This window comes from Chelonia mydas, chromosome 12, assembly GCF_015237465.2.
Source record: "Chelonia mydas isolate rCheMyd1 chromosome 12, rCheMyd1.pri.v2, whole genome shotgun sequence".
Classification (NCBI taxonomy): Eukaryota; Metazoa; Chordata; order Testudines; family Cheloniidae; genus Chelonia; species Chelonia mydas.
Genome location: NC_051252.2, coordinates 36,990,167 through 37,009,717, shown reverse-complemented (window position 1 = coordinate 37,009,717; position 19,551 = coordinate 36,990,167). Strand labels below are relative to the sequence as shown.

At 43.1% G+C, this 19,551-nt stretch overlaps 1 protein-coding gene across 2 annotated transcripts in view; it reads right to left on the bottom strand.

Annotated features, from left to right (window-relative positions):
• Positions 1–19,514, bottom strand: part of LOC102936124 (BTG3 associated nuclear protein) — a 420,839-nt gene extending 401,325 nt beyond the window's left edge. The window contains exons 1-2 of one of the 2 annotated variants that reach the window (XM_037877649.2): positions 18,712–19,514; positions 16,030–16,095 (exon numbers count right to left, since the gene is read on the bottom strand). The gene's annotated coding sequence lies outside the window, so the exon portion shown is untranslated. The remainder of the gene's footprint in view (positions 1–16,029; positions 16,096–18,711) is intronic. The other variant, XM_037877637.2, reaches the window with a different exon arrangement.
• Between the last annotated feature and the right edge of the window lie 37 nt (positions 19,515–19,551).

The following is a 19,551-nucleotide window of genomic DNA, read 5'->3' as shown; positions in this document are numbered from 1 at the left end:
AAACGGAATAATCAAGTGTCCTCGATTTGCAATGTTAATGAGGCTACTACAGCGCTTTGGAGGCTCCATACTTGTGTCAGAGGTGGGGGACACCGAAAAATGCTGCAAGGGTTTGTGTAATTAAAAAAAAAGGCATCAAAATTATGGGACTTGGATGGCATTATGGGATGGAGAAAGTTGCATGCTGGGAACTTGATCGCTGGCTCTCAGAGATGCCTGGCCAAGTCATTTCTATTCCACAACACATTATGAAAAGTTCCCAAAGGGCATTGCACCAGATGGCAGCTTGTGTCACACTGGACTTTGCACCTCACTTTGCAACAATACAAGCACTCCTGGTGAGTATGTGCAGCACGAATGCAAGCGGCCAAATATACATGCACATGAGCGATGTACAAACTCTGGTAGCTGTACGCTACCGTAACTTGCATGGACCAAAGTTTGGAGTGCAGACATGGCCTTACCCTAAGCAGCAATTGAGTCTCGTAGGCCTCAGTCCTGCAAACATGCATATGCATAACTGTTTGCCCATGAGTAGCCCCCTTGATTTCAGGTACCAGAGAAATGTAAAAAAAATGGTGGGTCCTTAGCACCCACTGGCAGCTCCCCATCAGTGACTCCTCCTCCCCCCAGCGTCTCCCGCCCGCCATGGATCCGCTGTTCCACGGTGCGCAGGACGCACTGGGTATGCAGTGGGGAAGAGGGAGGAGCAAGGGTGGGGTGTGCTCAGGGCGGGGGCAGGAAGAGGCGGGGCGGGGTGCGAAGAGGCGTAGCGGGGACGGGAAGAGGCAGGATGGAGGTGGGGTTTGGGGAAGGGGTGGAGTGAGGGGAGCTGGGGCGGAGCCAGGGAGAGCACCCCCCCCCCCAACACACTAGAAGGTCAGCACCTATGCCTATGAGGAAAAGAAGACGGAGGGGGGACCTGAGAACAGTCTCCAAATACATTAAGGGCTGTTATGCAGAGGCCAGGAATCAATAGTTCTCATGTCCACTGAAGGCAGGACAAGAAGTCATGGGCTTAATCTGCAGCAAGGGAGATGTAGGTTAGATATTAGGAAAAACGTTCTAACTGTAAGGGCTTGTCTACGCTGGCACTTTACAGCACTGCAACTTTCTCGCTCAGGGGTGTGAAAAAGCACCCCCTGAGTGTTGCAAGTTTCAGTGCTTATAAAGTGCCCATGTAGACAGTGCCCCAGTGCTGGTAGCTATTGCCCGCGTGGAGGTGGGTTTTTTTAGAGCTACTAGAGTGCTTTAAGGTTGCTAGTGAAGATGTGCCCTCTGAGTAGCTTAACTCTGGAATAGGCTTCCAAAGGAGGTTGTCAAATCTCCATCACTGGAGGTTTTTAAGAACAGGTGGGACAAACCCCTGACAGAGATGATCTAGGTTTACTTGATCCTGCCTCAGCACAAGGGGCTGGACTTGATGACTGCTCAAGGTCACCTTCCAGCCCGACATTTCTATGATCCTAAGATCTAAAATGTACCCAGCAAGTTTGAGCAGCCATTGCTTCTTTTCTTCTGATCATTGTTTTAAGTGTCTATTTCCTTCGCTTTAACTGTCTTTCTAACAGTAAAATATTGTGCCCTTAAAATAACTGCTCACGAGTAACTATTCCCTAAAGTGCTGAGTTTGAAACAACGTCTTGAGCACGAAGGGAGCACAGGGGAATCAGATCCCATGCTAATGAGGACACTGCTAACATATGCAGCTGTTTTATTCTGTGTAGGCTCTTATATCACTATGGATTCTGAGGGACTTCCAGTCATGCATTAAGCAATATGACCAACATCTGCCATGTGTTGTTTGTTCTTTCATCCTCTTGCCAGGGGTGGGAAGAATCATGTGCAGTGGAGTGATTTAGGTATGGATTTATTTGCTTTTAGAGATACGTTAGAGAAGGCAATGTTAAAGAAAAGGCATTTGGAGCAGAAGATGGTGAGGACTGTGGTGATCAGTTCCTGGGAGGGTTCGTTCCAGTCTGGGATGGCCCATAGGCCCTGGAGAAAGTTCTGTCTCTTGCACAGACCAGCTGTACTGTTATTCTGGAAAGTTTCATTGTGGTAGAGGAGCGATCTTAATCCAAGAGTTTTAGATGGTCTTTTAGGTGTCCTGGGTCCAGGCCATGGAGCACCTTGAAGATAAGAATTGAGACCCTGAGCTTGATTCAGAATTCTATGGGAAGTTAGTACAGGGAGTTAAGGACGTGAGTCATGAGGTTACTTTTACCGGGCAATAGTGGTGAGGCCAATGAAGGAAATGCTAAACTCTTTGGATGCCCCTTGTTTCCACCAGCTTTTTACCCTGCTTATTTACAAAGAAACTGGTATGCTGAAGGCTTGAGACTTCAGTGCAGAAGACTAAGGGCTTGTCTATGCCGCCCCACAGTTTGGACTGCAGGGTTGTGAACAGCAATGTACTCCAAACTGCTTCCTGTAATTCCCCCGCATGGATGCTGCAGCCCGAACTAAAAGTTTGCTAGTTCACGTTAACATAATTCTCTTCAAACAGGACTACATCAATCCAATCTCAAAGCAGCATCCACATGGGCGAGGTACAATGCAGCACTTTGGGGCACACTTCTATTCACACCCCCGGAGTCTGAACTGGGGCAGTGTAGACACAACCTAAGCATCATGGTTACCCTTCCTTGTGCCAGCATCTAGCTTCCACTCCTGCTTGTTTGGAGTGCAACATCTTTGCACTCACAATTGCATACCAAGCAGGATCAAGGCCTGAGAGAAACAGCTGTGAACAATGAAATTTATATCATCCTTTGCCAGCTCTCTGTAGGAAAGTTGAAGACTCAGGATTACTTTAATAGGACTAATTGAGTAGGATTACTTTAATAGAACTAATTCAGTCTGTAATAATGATGGCAGATCACGTGCTCCCCCAGAGTTGCAGCTTGGCTTATACTGAGCATGTTCACGCAGACTGAGCATGCTCAGTAACATCTGCTGAAGCCATTGCCCTCACTCTGCCCCAACGTCATTGGCAGGTACAGGTCGTCTCTGCATGGCAGGGATCACACTGAACAAGAAAGCTCCACTCATGAGAAGAAAAGGAGTACTTAATCACCTTAATGAGACATGGCTCACAGTAGGTTGTGCAAATATACTGACTGTAATTGTTGGTGCTGCTTGGTTTCACTGGGCTTCTCCCGGGTTCCTGGGTTTGGTTCCTTCTTGACTGGGGGAAAAAAAGTGTTGGCACCTCCCCAACATCACCTACTTATGGCATGGACATTACTCAGAGTAAACTGTGCACATCTGTGACTCACCCTCTCTTCTCTTTCATGCATAATTAAATAGCCAATGATGTTGACTTTCAAATTATAATCACTGAGCATCTGAGTTAACACCTCATTGATACCAATGGGGCAGTTCAGCCCTTGCAGAGCTATTGTTCCAGACTCTCCGCAGACTCATCTCTGTATCTGTTACACTCAGGCCAGGTCTACACTGCTGTCACGTTTCAAGTGTAGACAAGCCCTCAGTTTATTTATTTTGAGGTTTTCTTTGCAACCATAACAGCTTGAATCTTCTTTTCTGAATGAAAGCTGAGCTTGTGAGAAAAAGATAGTAGCTTCAGAGAAGTGCTGGTATGGTCTGTGGGTGGGCACCTGTTGTTTCCAAGTCCTGGTACATGAAGAAGAATATTCGTAACATTTCTTCCTCTCTCAGTCCTAAACCAAGTGGGACAATTCCAAACCAGTGGAATCCTAATTCGGGTACTATTTTCCTCTGACTAATATCATGGGTTTGGAGCTGGCTGGGGCTTACATAATGGCACTACCCTGTTGTATGTTGAAAGAAAGCAAATATTTAATTAATTGCATCAGCTTTGCCCCGTGCAATCTGAAAAGTACACCCAGAAAAAGTGAAATTGACAGTGACGACAACAGATTTTCAGTTTTCCATGAAGAGAAGGAGTGTGTCTCCATTGCGCACAATTCAGGGACACAGCAGGCATTCAAACACTCATAACTGTGAGCATGCTTAAAGGCCTAATCTTGCCATCCTTTTGGAGGCAGAACTCTCATTGACTTCATGTGGCCTGTAGGCACCTTGATTCCAGGCTAGCGGCTCAGGTAGTGAAGCAATGTATTAACAGACAACCTGAGGTGAAAGTAAGCTGGTCCGGTGGTACATAGTCAACCATACCGGCAGGGGGCAGCTTCCCCAAGCCGGTAATTTAAAGGTCCCAGGGCTCCCGGCAGTGGCCAGAGCCCTAGGCCTTTTAAATCGCCGCCAGAGCCCCACTGCTGGAGCCCCGGGGTAGCGGTGGCGGTCCGGGGCTCTGGCAGCAATTTAGAGGGCCCAGGGCTCCGGAAGCTGCTACCACAGCGAGCCCCGGGCCCTTTAAATCACTGCCAGAGCCCTGGGGTCGCGGCGGCGGCCAGGAGCCCGGGACTCTCCCAGCCCCGGGCCCTTTAAATTGTTGCCCGAGCCCCGGGGCTCCCGGCCGCTACCGCTACCATGGGATTCCGGTGGTGATTTAAAGAGCCCGGGGCTTCCAGCCACTGCTACCGCAGCCCCAGGCCCTTTAAATCTCGATTTAAAGGGCCTGGGGATTTAAAGGCCCCACCCCTTCCGGTTGAGGCCTCGCCCCCCCTGCCCAAGACTTCGGCGTACCAGTAAGTCCTTTAAATTACTTTCACCCCTGCAGACAACTCACCCTAAGCAGTAGGTTTTAGAAAGAAAAATACCACAGATAAATCAACCTCAGTAGAACACGAAAGCAAATGAGATTAAAGGGCATAAAACCAACACCTTCAGCTTTGCATTCATGATGAGCAACCCTACAATAACAAATTGAAGTACATGTGCATGATGAACAAAAACCAGTTTCAGCAAGGAAAGACATTTCCTATTCAAAACCACATTTGTTATAAGTGAATTTGTAACAAGGTGATCTGCGCCTTTAAGGGGCTGGGTCAATTCAGTCCTTTTCAGTGATCAGACCCAGCTGGGAAGGGGGAGAGTGTGTGTCAGGTGATCCCTGTAAAGAACAGAGGGCTATCAACTGAGAGGAGTTGGGGAGGGGAAATGGGCTCCTGTACTAGGCCCTGATGCAGCTTTTGACACGGTTTCCCACAGTATTCTTGCCTGCAAGTTAAAGAAGTATGGGCTGGATGAATGGACTATAAGGTGGATAGAAAGCTGGCTAGATTGTCGGGCTCAACGGGTAGTGATCAATGGCTCCATGTCTAGTTGGCAGCCGGTATGAAGCGGAGCGCCCCAAGGGTCAGTCCTGGGGCTGGTTTTGTTCAATATCTTCATTAATTATCTGGAGGATGGTGTGAACTGCACCCTCAGCAAGTTTGCAGATGACACTAAACTGGGAGGAGAGGTAGATACGCTGGAGGGTAGGGATAGGATACAGAGGGACCTAGACAAATTAGAGGATTGGGCCAAAAGAAATCTGATGAGGTTCAACAAGGACAAGGGCAGAGTTCTGCACTTACGACGGAAGAATCCCATGCACCGCTACAGGCTAGGGACTGAATGGCTCGGCAGCAGTTCTGCAGAAAAGGACTTAGGGGATACAGTGGATGAGAAGCTGGATATGAATCAACAGTGTGCCCTTGTTGCCAAGAAGGCCAATGGCGCTTTGGGATGTGTAAGTAGGGGCATTGCCAGCAGATCGAGGGACGTGATCCTTCCCCTCTATTCGACATTGGTGAGGCCTCATCTGGAGTACTGTGTCCAGTTTTGGGCCCCACACGACAAGAAGGATGTGGAAAAATTGGAAAACGTCCAGCAGAGGGCAACAAAAATGATTCGGGGACTGGAACACTTGACTTATGAGGAGAGGCTGAGGGAACTGGGATTGTTTAGTTTGCGGAAGAGAAGAGTGAGGGGGGATTTGATAGCTGCTTTCAACTACCTGAAAGGGGGTTCCAAAGAGGATGGATCTAGACTTTTCTAAGTGGTAGCAGATGACAGAACAAAGAGTAATGGTCTCAAGTTGCAGTGGGGGAGGTTTAGGTTGGATATTAGGAAAAACTTTTTCACTAGAAGGGTGGTGAAGCACTGGAATGCGTTACCTAGGGAGGTGGTGGAATCTCCTTCCTTTGAAGTTTTTAAGATCAGGCTTGACAAAGCCCTGGCTGGGATGATTTAGTTGGGAATTGGTCCTGCTTTGAGCAGGGGGTTGGACTAGATGACCTCCTGAGGTCCCTTCCAACCCTGATATTCTATGATTCTGCGACTGAAAGGAAGGGTGTTTTCTTTCAGCATTGAGAGAGGCAAAGGGAACAGTCCCTGGGATCTATAACCTGTGGTGGGCAGAAGAACAATTTCGGTTTTGATGGTTTTGCCAAAGTTTTATGTTTGAAGAATAAAATTGTGCCTGGAAGGAAATTTGAGCATGGGAGTGTATCCTTCCTGGGAAGGTCAAGGAATCCGACCTGAGTGGGGGAAACTGAGGCATCAGTTAGCCTGAAGCCAGACCGAGTAGGAGGTGCTTCAACAGATTTTAAAAAGAACATTAAAACTTGTAAAAAATGCTTCACGTTTACTTTTAGTGAATTAAAAAATATTTTTTTTTAGGTCTTGAAGTTCATAATTCCTCACTTTCATTTTCCTGTGATGAATCTCTATGCTTCAAAATATATAAACCAAATTTTTCTCTCACTTGCACTCGGTGGATGTCAGTGAAGATACTACAAATTTACACTCGGGTAAATAAGAGCAGATTTTGGCCGTTCCTATTACATCTGCATTGTCATAGGTAAGCTATTGGCCTGACCTAGCATACAGTTCCTCAGTGTTTAGGGGGGAAAATGAGCATTGAACAAATATTACTGAGCCCAAGCATTCAAAAATTGTGAGTCAGCCCCTAAAAATCAAGAGCTGGTTACCAGTACATTCTGAGTACTTTTCATCTGCCTTTTGTTTTTGAGTCGCAGGCAGGGGGTGGTCATATTTTCCAAGCTTTATTTTACAACCATAAAGGCTAGAAACTTACTTTCTATTTAAATTAATGCTGAGATTTTCATGTAGTCCCCTGACTTCGGGAGGGGAGGGAGCTTTAAAGAGAACCCCAAATCTTGTGAGACTAATCATAAAATAATGAGTGGACAGTACTAATTGAAGCAATTGTTTTGTGGGGTTAAAACTGCAAGGAGTTTGCAAACAAACATAAGAAAAAGTAGGTCAGATGTGTTTTTATTACTTTTGCTAATATTCCTTTTTGCAGAGAAAGTTTGTTTAAATTATTAATAGTAAGAGTCCTTATGTAGCATTTTCCATCTTCAAAGTGCTTTGAAGACATTAATTAATCTAACTCATTAATTGGGAAAGAGATTAAAATATGGTATTGGAATGAGAAGCCTCTGAAAAGACAGATCAGCAAATATTTTTAAACCCACTTGCTAAACTAGACTCACTGCAGGAAGCATAAATTGGAAACTCTGGTGCACTTAACCAAAGCCGTATTTGGCTGAAGCCAAAAATAAGCTTGCTTTGGCTCCAAAACTTTGTTGACCAGGTCTTGGAGCCAAGGACATTTTGGGGAGCAGCTCTAAGCTTAGAAGTAGATACTAACATATAGGATTTTGCAAAACATCCAAACTGCACGGCCATTTGTGTTATACAGCCACACAAAATGCCAGATCTACCTCAATGGAGCTATGTTCAATGGACTTCAGTGGAATTATGTTGATTTTTCAGTAGCTGAGCCTGAAACCATGCCAGTCATTGGCTCTCTGACCTATTGGTTAGGTCCTATTGTGGGGAAAAAGTTACATTAGATGAAGACTGACACTTTAATTTATTTGGTATTTTAGTTTCACACATCGACAAATTGAGGGGGCAGTACAGCGTGGTAGAACTCAGGGACTATTGTCTCCTACATAGGTCCTCTTCATTCTTCCTCTAATTAGACTCTAACATACAGCAACATAGGGAGGATTGAGGGCTAAGATCAAAATAAAGCAACACACATTTGACCTCACAATTTAATCAACATCTTACAGTTGCTACCAATTCATAAATGACTCTATTTTACCCTGAGGAACGTTCCTCAGAAAATACCTTTCCTCTTCCTTAAACACAGTTATAAATACATTCTTCCTGAAACTCTCCTTACAATACGCACATAACCATGTAATTTCTGTAAGCACTTGTTTGAGAACCATGAAAGGTGCCATCAGGCGTTTAGGGGGTTCAGTTTCTAATAGCTTCACTTTATCCAGGCCTGGTTGCTACTTCATAACATTATGAATAGCCACTACCAAGTGAAACGCTTGCCCAAGATTGCATACCTAGCGTGAATGAAACCCTGCTCCAGAAGCTACTTGTTGTATCAGTACCACCACAGAGATTCCGAAGCCAAGTGCCATGTCATAATATTGAGCATTGTGAGGGGGAAATGAAGAAATGAAAGGAAGGGATTTAAATACAGTCATGTCATATAAAGCAATAGAGTTCTTGGAAAAAATATGTGAAAGAATACAAATAGGGAATAGAATGTTTGTGCTTTTATTCCTAAAAATACAGGATGGAAAAATCCTAAATCTGTCCCCAAATGGAAACAGTACTGCCTGGCTGATACAGTGGTTGAACTGTCATGAAAGGGACAGTGAGGGAGATTTCCTTGATTCTGGGGAAGCTCATCCTTGTCTCTAGATACTACAAAACTACTCCTCTCCTGGGATGTCTTATCGAGATAATTCTAAAGAACAAATTCATAGCCTTTGAAATGCATCAGATTGCACTGCATGGCATGTTGTATTAAAATATTTTCTCCATCTGTTCTCCTGCAAGGGCTTTATATCTCCCCTGCCCCAGTTGCCTTCTCTAAATTGCTCAGCTTGAGTAACAAGCAATTGTCATGTTTGTGATTTTTATAAAAACAAAATTAAGATCAATTTAACGCCACAAAAGTAACAGAACACGAAGATTTTTGAAGCAATTGTAATATTTATGAATAAGAAACCTTTCCTTCCATATGACAAGAATGATTTCTCCAAATCTGCAGTGTTTGCAGAGCCAGACAAAAAAAGAGGCATGAAAAGCACATGCAGAATAATCATCAACTAGCCCTGCCCCCCCAAATTTTTTTTTACAACCAATGAGGAAGCCAGACCAGGGAGCTGTTGAAATTTAACTGTTTGTTCAGGGTGGTTGTCTCTTTTCCCCCTAAAAGGTGTGTACCATGCAGTTAGAATGGCTTATAAAAAGGATCGGGGATCACTTGGTTATCTTAAAGCTGTACTTGCATAGCTTTTTATCTCTGCTTTGTGTTGATAGGTTGCCAGCCTCTTGAAAGCTGTTTTGGCTTTAAGTCTGACCGAGGTGCCAGGATTGTACTAATGAACAGCATAAAGGTAATTAGTCTGGCACATTTATGCAAGCAGCTGAAAACTATTCGGGGGCAGCGATTGGTGCCAGCAAGACCCTGCAGCATGGTCACCTGCACTCAGATAAACAGGAATGCTGCATGTGAGTATATTTCATTTTGATTAAAATAGTGCCCTGAACACCTGTATGAGTTAGCAACAGTGAGGGCTATCAAAGAGGGGCACAGACAATAAGAATAATAAGTTTTGCTCTCACTGTCTTTCTAATATAGCAGTAGAGACCAACACAGGGAACTTGAGACCTTGAAAAGAGATTGCAAAAAAACAAAAGTAGAATTTCAAAAGATAATAGAATGAGAGAAACTGGAGATGGAAAAGCCTGATGTTATCTAGACTATTTCCTTCACTCCTGGTTGTGTGAGATTAAAACATCATTCTTCAGTATTTGTGCAGTGAGAGCCAATGGGTGTCATTGGTCTGGTTATGATTCTAAATTGTAACCATGCACAGGGTGCAAAAGAAGTATTTTTTCTATCTGATGGTCTGACTGATTTCCATGAAAGCCATATTTGTAAATGTAACTGAAACCACTTTTAGGGCCTGATCCAAAGCCCATCAAAGTAAATGGAAAGATTCTCATTGACTTCAAAGAGCTCTGGATCAGGCTTATACAGATTAAACACTGAAATTATTAATTCAAGAAAACAGGGTTTGATAGAAATACACAGAGCCCCCAAATGGGCTGTATAGAAGATCCACATTAAATTCCTTAATAAAATGCAAAATAAGATTGGGTGACACAAGGGGTTTAGTGGTATACAATACTATTAACATATCTACAAATGACTTGCGGCTGGGCTCCTCATGAGGTAGGCATGTCTAATCACTTGTATGGAGAGCATGTCACAGGGTAATAACAAATAATAAAACCCTACACATAGAAAGTGCATTTCATCCAGAATACTTTTTTCATTTCTGTAAATGTATTAGTTTTGTTGAGTTTTCTCAGAAAGTGCAATTTTGGCCCTGTTTGAATATAGAGAAAGGTGATACTTTGTTCAATTGAATAATCAAACAGCACTCTTTATATTCACCTGCGTAACGACCAAACAGCTTTATTTTACCTGGGTGGCAGAAAACAAAGCAGAATGCGGATGTTTAATAGTTCCTCATTCATAAATGCATTTTGGCAGGTAACACCACAAAATAAGAAAAGGAGTACTAGTGGCACCTTAGAGACTAACCAATTTATTTGAGCATAAGCTTTCACTCACAAAAGCTTATGCTCAAATAAATTGGTTAGTCTCTAAGGTGCCACTAGTACTCCTTTTCTTTTTGTGAATACAGACTAACACGGCTGCTACTCTGAAACCACAAAATAAATATTCTGCCATTGATTGCTTGGCATTTCAATAAGCCAGTTATTGTGAGATTGGTCTCCAAATGCAGTGATGCATTATTGTATTGTATAAATCTTCCAGAGCATGGAATCCTTATGTAACATACAACATGCAAGATTCTTTGTCACTCAGCAATTCCATATTAATTCATAACATAATTTTACAAGGATCTAAGGTGCAATGTTACCCTAATGAATTTGAATTACTTTCAGCCAATTCCTTGTTTTGTCCTCCACAGAACAGAAAATGTAAAGTTGGTTTATTGTGTTCTGAAAACTTCAGTGAGTAAAGCTGCACTAAATCCTCTCAGAACAGACAGAATAAGTCATTCAACAAGTGGCACAACTTGTAACTATAGGTCTTTCACCAGCATTGAAAAACGTCCTTTACTTTTTAATCTGGAAAAAATGCATACTTTCTCTCTCCAGAACCTAGCTTAGCGCCAGACCTTGTTAATGTAGAAAAAGATCCACAAAAAAATCTAGTAATTTATTTCTAGTGCACAGTTTGAATTAGTCAGATGACAGTATTTTTCCCTTTTCTGACTTTTCTAGATGTTTTCTTAGCACAAGATGACAGTCTGTTTAAAAGTTTTGTACTTGCTACCCTGCTAGTTTTATTTTCTACTGTATTGCAGGACTGTTCAGGAAGCTTGACTTATTCCATTTAAAAACATATATAAACAAAAGATTAAGGCATTGTTCATTTGTTTGAAGAAGAGTGATGGTGTGTTCGTTTTAAAATCAGAAAGATCAGACCTTATCAATTATTAGGTCTTCAAAGAGTTTAAGTGAATTGATTTACTGTATGTAGCATGTTCTGAAGTATGTGTTAGCCCTGGTCTACAGTAAGGGGGGGGATCGATCTAAGTTACGCAACTTCAGCTATGTGAATAACGTAGCTGAAGTCGACATACTTAGATCGACTTACCATGGTGTCTTCACTGCGGTGAGTCGACTGCTGCCGCTCCCCCATCGACTCCGCTTGCACCTCTCGCGGAGCTGGAGTAAAGGAGTCGATAGGAGAGTGCTCGGGGGTCGATTTATCACGTCTAGACTAGGTGAATTCAGGTATTGGCCACTGTATGGGGTGGAGGGCAGTGTTTGAGTAGGTGCTGCGGCTGGAGGAGAAAGCTCAGCTGATGGCACTGTATTTTGTTTTTGTAATTGGCAGGGCACCCAGAGCTTGTGAGCAGGTGCTTTTTATTTCTTCTCAGTCAAAATAAATTAACAAATAAACTTCTTTACTAGTCACCTATGAAGACATGTTGAATGACCCATGCTAGTGTTAGTCCAAGATCCAAAACCTCCCCAAGTTTTTGAGCCTGCTTGATAAAGAGTGGAAGATTTCAGTAACAGTGTATCTGTAGTGAAGATTAAGTCCATATTAGCTTTACCCTGCCAGCTGGAATTACCTGCTTTTTATCAGGTTCCTATCTTAACCACACACTTTGGAAGCAAAGAGAAGCTCAACCTTTAACAATCCGCTGCTGCTTTCCTAACAAGCTTACAGAACTTGCTACATACCATTTGATAAAAGTAAAGGCATTAGACTGTTTACATCAATAAACTGGCCTGCAACATAATCCAAAACTGACATAAACTCAACAAAACTTTTCAACACCTTGTCATGACGGAACATAGCCAAGTAATCAATGCTATCACCCAGCAAATCTAGACATTCATTGTGTGAGCCATAAAAAGAAATCAACCCATTCTGGACTTCTCTGTTAACATTCAATCCAAGTGGTTGAAGCAAAGCCACAATTTCTCAAGGTTTATATGTTTCTTTATGTTGTTTTGGTTATATGTTTATTTGTGGATTCCCCCATTTAGAAGGTGTTGCCATGGAAAGTACACCACCAGCTCAGCATTAGCATTTTTTTTTCCCCTCTAGCTGGGTGTGGTTCTCAAAATGTTTAGTTTGCCAAATGTTTGGTATCCTGTCCTCACTGTTTTGCTTCAGAGTTGCGTACAGTGTGTTCTAGGGATTCCCCATGGAAACAAACCAAGATTCTCCACTAAAAAGCAATTTTAAAAGATCTGTTGAATAAAGAAAGTTGACCACCCATAAACCTGAGAACCAACTGGAATTGTCATTTTAACCCTCTCACTCCTCTGAAATATAGGGGGATTAACTTTAATATTCTTTCTTCTAATTTCATACCCAAATTCTTATTGATTTTCTTTTTCACAGGAGTATCTAAGGAAATTGTAGACAAGTGCAAGTTATTTTGTCTCTGCCAAAAGCAAATTCTGATATATCATTGAAAAGATGTAGGGCCCAATTCTAATCACAGTTACAGCAGTATAAATCTGGAGTAAATCCAGTTATTTAAGGATTTACACTGCTCTACTTGTGATTAGAATCAGGCTTTCAAATTCTTTTCTGTGAAGTTTGTATAAGTTATAATAACTGTCTGGCAGCACACATGGCTCTGGGCAGTTCAAACTTCAACATAAATAACAAGAGTGTTTCAACTTTTCCGCTTTCAATTTGTCAAACTAGAACCCATTAGATCTTACCAATGATTGATTCTCGATCCTAAAGTCTGAATAGTATAATACACCAGTCTCAATACCTACCCTATATATTGCAGCCCACCTCTTTAGTAAATTCTGAAGATACTAAACGTCTGTGAGAAGCTTTCCCTAAGGCTTTTGATTCTGACATCAGCACCAAATGTATTTTTCAAGAGTGATTTCAAATAGCTCTGGTAAAATCCCTGCAACTGCAACTAATTACAATTCAAAGACATTTGAAGCCATTCAGGTAGTCTTAATCTATCAATCTCAAACAGCAAAGGTGAAAAAAATCTAGGACATGATGATGCCAGAGAGTAAAGATGCTTATATAACAGAGTAAATTGAAATCAAATATCACTGCACTAGTTCAGAGGGTATAACACATATAGGAGATTTGTTCTGTTGCATTTAGATCTTTTCTCGGTCTACAATATTCATCATTATTCCTACAGCAACATAGTACTGTAGGTACTTAACAGACAGATGGTAGACAGGACCCTACCCCAAGGAGGAGGGTTGGGGCCTACATGAGACATGACAAAGAGGTAACAAACAAAGCAAAGGGTGGAGGGAAAGGACAGAATAAACGGAACAGCGCAATTATGGAGTGATCCATCCTGTCATCCTCTCCCAGTTTCTGGCAGTCAGAGGTTTAGGGACACCCAAAGCATGGCACTGCATCCCTGACCATCTTGGCTAATAGCCATCAAGGGACCTATCTTCCATTAACTTATCTAATTCTTTTTTGAACCCAGTTATGCTTTTGGCCTTCACAACATCCCCTGGCAACGAGTTCTACAGGTTGACTGCACTGTGTGAAGAAATACTTCCTTTTGTTTGTTTTAAACCTTTTGGCTATTAATTTAATTGCTCTGGTTCTCGTGTTATGTGAAGGGATAAATAACACTTCCTGATTCACATTCTCTACACCACTAATGATTTATATATTCCCTTAGTCATCTCACTTCTAAACTGAGCAGTCCCAGTCCTTTTAATCTCTTCTCACTGAGTCATTCTGTTGAATTTAGTGTCCCCTTTTAGTTACATTAGAATAAAACTTCTAAGACAATTGACAAATAATTAAAACATTGTATCTTTGGCCAGCTTCTAATCTGCTGCACCGATATCATCAGCCCCTTCAAGTGGATAGAGTTGCAAGGGCATAGCTGAGGGCAGAATGGTGCCCCTTCATAGCCTTCTAAAGCCTATATACCATCCATAGACACAACTGGTAATTAATAGACATCTGAGGATTTTTAAATCTATGTTTTCATTTGAGCAGTATGTATTCCCATGTGGGACATAACATTTAAAAAATTGTAGCAAATACATTTATTTATTCTGATTAATTTGTACTGTTTGCAGTATATTAGTGCCCACAGTCCCCAATAAGAAAAGGAGTACTTGTGGCACCTTAGAGACTAACCAATTTATTTGAGCATAAGCTTTCGTGAGCTACAGCTCACTTCATCGGATGCATCACGAAAGCTTATGCTCAAATAAACTGGTTAGTCTCTAAGGTGCCACAAGTACTCCTTTTCTTTTTGCGAATACAGACTAACATGGCTGTTACTCTGAAACCAGTCCCCAATAAGGGTCAATTCGGGCCCACTTGGTTAGGTATGTACACACACATACTAAGATTCAGTCATGCCCTGAAGGTATTTTAAAAAATGTAGTACAACAGGTACCAGTTTGGCAAGTTTGGTACAGCATTTCACATACCTTTCAGAAAGAGATTAAGTTGCCTTTTTGCTGAACCCTGAAGCTAAATCTGTTGCTGAGTGTTGCTACCTGCCTTCTGAGTGAAGGGAGCTGGGGCACTGTGAGCATATCACACCTGAGTTCTATTCTGTTCATGGGCTATCTCTGCTTCTGGGTGCAATTCTAGGTCCTAGTCACAACCAGTGATACCAACAATAGCCTGGGACCTGGTTACTTGAGAAATTGCTTCTGCCTTTTATGTTTCTTAATTTTTGTGACTATCTGATGCAGCATTTTTGGAGTTGGTTCTTGAGACAGAACTCTCTAGGTCTGGTAACAGGGCAGTCTCATCAGAAGGACTCAAGGCTCAACCCTGCAAAAAGCTGAGCACTGTGATCAAGCCAAGTGTTTAACCATATGGGGTATCTTTACACGGGGCTAAAAAACCCACAGCTGGCCCGGGTCAGCTGATTCCGGCACATGTGGCTTGGGCTCCTGGGTCTAAAAAACTGCCATGTAGATGTTCAGGCGCTGGCTCCAGCCCTCACCCAAATGTCTACACAGCAATTTTTAGTCCTGCAGCCCAAGGCCCTAATATAGATCAGGCAGCAGCAACTGCCGACATTTTAAACCATTTTATGTAGACCTGCTCTGAGCAGCGTTAAATGACACTGTCATGGTTACAGGTCTGGCTGCACCTCTGTCCCCTTTGTGGCCTCTCTGAGGTCTTGTCTACACTTAAAACACTACAGCGGTACAGCTACACTGCTTCAGTGCAGACACTACTTATGCTGAGGGGAGGGGTTCTCCATTGGCCTATGTAATCCACCTCCCCAAATGGTAGTAGCTAGGTTGATGGAAGAATTCTTCCATCAACCTAGCTCTGTCTTACTTACTTAGGTTGGCTTAACAATGTCACTCAGGGGTGTGGATTTTTCACATCCCAGACTGACGTAGTTAAACCAACATAATTTTTAGTGTAAACTAGGCCTGAGCATACCCCCTCCTGGTATTGAGCTTCATACCTTTACTTATTCCAGGGTGGAATCCCACGATTCCCCTACTCCTAGGCTGGGCCCTGAGTTACAGTACCTTACGCATCAATTGTTGTTATCCAGCAGATCCAAGTGAGTTCAGGCACCAATGCTTCACGAGTCTCTGACAGTGACAAAACAGCCTTCTTAACAAAGTATTGTTTATTTTGCATTAGAAACAAAGCATTTAGATAAAAAGTTTTTTTTAAAACAACAGTCTATGTACATACCTGCCTTACCTAAAGTCTTACCTACCCTGATGATAACCTATGCAGGGCTAATTTCTAGGGCTGTCAAGTGATTAAAAAAATTAATCGCGATTAATCACAATGTTAAACAATAATAGAATACCATCTATTTTAAATATTTTTGGATGTTTTCTACATTTTCAAATATATTGATTTCAATTATAACACAGAATACAAAGTGTACAGTGCTCACTTTATATTTATTTTTTATTACAAATATTTGCACTGTAAAAACCAAAAGATATAGTATTTTGCTGTTCACCTAATAACAGTACTGTAGTGCAAACTCTTTATTGTGAAAGTTGAACTTACAAATGTAGAATTATGTACAAAAATATAACTGCATTCAAAAATAAAACAATGTAAAACTTCAGAACCTACAAGTCCATTCAGTCCTATTTCTTCTTCAGCCAATCGCTCAGACAAACAAGTTTGTTTACATTTGCAGGAGATAATGCTGCCCGCTTCTTGTTCACAACGTCACCTGAAAGCGAGAACAGGTGTTCTCATGGCACTTTTGTAGCTGGTGTCACAAGATATTTATATGCCAGATGTGCTAAGGATTCATATGTCCCTTCATGCTTCAACCACCATTCCAGAAGACATGCATCCATGCTAATGATGAGTTCTGTTCAATAACAATCGAAAGCAGTGCGGACCGACGCATGTTCATTTTCGTCATCTGAGTCAGATGCCACCAGGAGGTTGATTTTCTTTTTTGGTGGTTCAGGTTCTGTAGTTTCCACATCTGTGTAGTGTTGCTCTTCTAAGACTTCTGAAAGCATGCTTCACACCTCATCCCTCTCAGATTTTGGAGGGCACTTCAGATTCTTAAACCTTGGATTGAGTGCTGTAGCTATCTTTAGAAATCTCACAGTGGTACCTTCTTTGTGTTTTGTCAAGTCTGCAGTGAAAGTGTTCTTAAATTGAACAGGTGCTAAGTCATCATCCAAGACTACTATAACATGAAATATATGGCAGAATGCAGGTAAAACAGAGCCGGAGACATACAATTCTCCCCCAAGGAGTTCAGTCCAAATTTAATTAACACATTATTTTTTTAACAAGCGTCATCTGCATGGAAGTACGTCCTCTGGAATGGTGGCCAAAGCATGAAGGGACGTACAAATGTTTAGCATATCTGGCAAGTAAATATCTTGCAATGCCGGCTACAAAAGTCCCATGCAAACCTTGTTCTCACTTTATGGTGACATTGTAAATAAGAAGTGGGCAGCATTATCTCCTGTAAATGTAAACAAACTTGTTTGCCTTAGCGATTGGCTGAACAAGAAGTAGGACTGAGTGGACTTATAGGCTCTAAAGTTTTGCATCGTTTTGTTTTTGAGTGCAGTCATGTAACAAAAAAAATCTACATTTGTAAGTTGTACTTTCACGATAAAGAGACTGCACTACAGTACTTGTATGAGGCAAATTAAAAAATACTGTTTCTTTTGTTTATCATTTTTACAGTGCAAATATTAGTAACCAAAAATAATGATATAAAGTGAGCGGTGCACACTTCGTATTCTGTGCTGTAATTGAAATCAATATATTTGAAAATGTAGAAAAACATCCAAAAATATTTTTAAAGTTTCAATTGGTAGTCTATTATTTAACAGTTCGATTAATCACGATTAATTTTTTTTAGTTAATCGCTTGAGTTAACTGCAATTAATCAACAGCCCTACTAATTTCTTCAAATACCCCAGTGTAGTCCCTGTTCCTGGTTCCTGCAGCCTGGTTGCTCCCAAACTACACCTTTCTGGCTTATTTTGAGCCATCTTTTTCCTTCTTGCTTGTCTTTCCTTACAGCTCCCTACTAAACTATACCAATATACTCACATAGTAAATACCTGCAATCAACATACAGCAGTGGTTCTCAACCAGGGGTCCGGGGCCCCCTGAGGGGCCATGAGCAAGTTTCAGGGGGGCCACCAAGCAGGACCAGCATTAGACTCGCTCTGCCCCAGGGTAGAAAGTTGAAGCCCCACCGCATGCTGCTGAAGCCTAGGGCCCTGAGCCCCACCACTGAGGGCTGAAGCCAAAGCCTGAGCAATGTAGCTTTGTGGGGGCCCCTGTGGCATGGGGCCCCAGTCAAGTGCCCTGCTTGCTACCCCCTAACGCCTTCCCTGGCTTTTATATGCAGAAAACCAGTTACTGTGGCACAGGTGGGCCGTGGAGTTTCTATAGCATGTTTGGGGGGCAGGCATCGACTCAAAGTAAAAGGTTGAGAACCCCTGACATACAGCACTCATACATGTTTACAGAGCAGCACCTATTCCACCGCAGACACCATGATTAAAGCGCCTGCGCCCTGGCTACACTAGTGCTAGTATAACAGAGATTTTAAGAACAAATGAATCACAGTCTCTATGACTTAGTTTCTGCCCTGGTAACAGGGAGTTATGAGGATTAATTCATTCACATCAGTAAGGCACCCGGAGATCTAAAGCTGGAGGAGTGGGGCACAGCAAGGCTGCTACCTGGCCTACCGTTTGCAGGACTGTCCAGACTTTCTCGTCTTGTGACATGCACGGAAGCATCTCAACTGTTGAAGCAAGACTGCGCTGCGGTGGGATATGACCTGCCACAACATTATCATTCTGGGGGACGATGCAGCAATGTGTAAAACCTCTATTTCAGAGTCAGACTGTAGGACAGACAGAGGAAAAGTCAAAGGGAAGGACAACAGGACAGGAGTAGGCACGGCGAGAATCAAAGGCACAGACATGGAGGAACATGCAATTAAAGTCTACGGGCCAGTGACAGACAGACAGGAAGCCAGAGACAGACAGACAGGGGGTACAGACAATCTACCAGCAGGGCCAGACAGAGGGGGGGACAGACAGACGGAGGGTCTAGGGGCAGGACAGACAGACGGGGGGACAGACAGACGGAGGGTCTCAGGACAGACAGACGGGGGACGGACAGATGGAGGGTCTAGGGGCAGGACGGACAGACGGAGGGTCTCGGGGCAGGACAGACAGACGGAGGGTCTCGGGGCAGGACAGACAGACGCGGGGACAGACAGACAGAGGGTCTCGGGGCAGGATGGACAGACGGAGGGTCTAGGGGCAGGACGGACAGACGGAGGGACAGACAGACGGGGGGGTCTCGGGACAAGGCCAGATAGACATGGCACAGACAATGAGAGTGCAAGGGCCAGGCCAGGCCAGGCCAGACAGACAGACAGACGGACAATCTACCGGCAGGACAAGCCAAGGCGGGGCGGCAGAGAGGGGCACAGACACTCTATGGATAAGGCCAGAGGGGCGCCGAGCTCCCACCCAGGGCCCCGGGGCTGCCAGCTCCGCCCCCCGCCCTCGGCTCTG